Raw genomic sequence first — 1,607 nt, 5'->3', positions numbered from 1 at the left:
CCCTTCCAGCGATCCCACAGCGCCCCCTGCCGACCACGACCAGGCACTGCAGGTCCTGCACCCTTCAGCGATCCCACAGCGCCCCCTGCCGACCACGAACAGGCACTGCAGGTCCTGCACCTTCCAGCGATCCCACAGCGCCCCCTGCCGACCACGACCAGGTACTGCAGGTCCTGCACCTTCCAGCGACCCAACAACACCCCCTGCACCACGGTTAGGACTGTGCTAAAGGACAAAGTAGTATCCATTCAAACTTGTTGTTGTTGTTGTTTTCTTGTTACTGTTTTACCAACATACATATATCTTTTAATAAAGGGTTGTTATTTCTTCTGTTTTTTCCACATTTTCCTCGAGTAAAGCCCCTTAATTTCACATTACAACTGCAGAGAGGGAGGAGTTTGGTCTCATCCTCTTTAGCAAACAGTCCAGTCTCATCAGACTGTGACAAGGGGTGATAGAAGCAGAATCTCCATGCCAAAAAAATACCACAACTGAGACATGACTGAAAACTAAGGCAAGTTCAACCTGAGAAAGTTTGGGTGCACACAACCTATGTTACTAGTTTGTTTTGAAAACAGATTGACACCAATAAAGCAGAGAAATGGGCTGCTAGCCACATTCTTCACTGAAATTAGCAAATATAGCTTGAGGTAAGAAAAGAGGGAAGCATAGCAGGTAGATAAACAAAAACAAATACCAAGGAAAAAGCAAGGGCATCCTGGCAAAGCATTTAAAGCTTCAGGCTATGAGAAGTTCGATGCTGACATTGGAGAAGAGCTTGGTTTTGTAGTGTCAGCCACTCAAAAGAAGGGGGGGCCTGTGATTCTTCCCTTCCCACTGCCTGGCAGGCATTTGAGATGAACTGCTGTGATGACTGGACCTCACACAGTGAGCCATTCAGACAGGTTTTAGAAAATTTTGTTCTTCGACTTGGCATAAAGATAAGCTGTTCCACAACAAACTGAACAAGCCACCTGTCTTTCTCTCCCACATCTGTCTACATCACACATCAGTATTACTTGTTAAATTGCCAGCTAGTGACTTCTGGGAAATCACATAATCCACTCAGCTACTTGGACAGAAAAATGCTTGATGTATTTTTGATGAACTTTAGTCCTTAAGACTCTTGTCCCGTAGTTGTCCCAAACTGGTTTCATTCATATCTTGAAGGAATTCTTTGGCTCACTATACTTCCTTTACCTCTCTGGTATCATATTGACTCAGAGTCATCTTTAAATACCAGCACATCACTAGATCTCACTTTTTCCCACGGATTCATTGCTAGCATCATGCACCACTCTTATCCTTACATCAGTCACACCTGGTTCTGGAGGGACAACTGCACAGATCATGCATTTTCTTACAGTTTGAGAAGATCACATTCTCTTCCAACAGCATCACTCTAATATCTAGATCTAGCAAAGTACAAGGCAAAATTAAGAAGATGGATGGAGGCCTTTCCAGGGGAGGCTCCAGTGCTGTGACAAAAGAAAGGGCTCTTGCATAAGAACAATAATGCATAGGACATATGCACATATTTTCAGTTCCTTTCCCTAACATTATGAATGGGTCTTCATTGTCTTCCCTGGGGTCACTTCTGATAGGAA

The sequence above is a fragment of the Lepidothrix coronata genome, unplaced genomic scaffold (assembly GCF_001604755.1).
Source record: "Lepidothrix coronata isolate B3197 unplaced genomic scaffold, Lepidothrix_coronata-1.0 Scaffold18, whole genome shotgun sequence".
Taxonomy (NCBI): Eukaryota; Metazoa; Chordata; class Aves; order Passeriformes; family Pipridae; genus Lepidothrix; species Lepidothrix coronata.
This window is presented reverse-complemented; position numbering follows the sequence as displayed.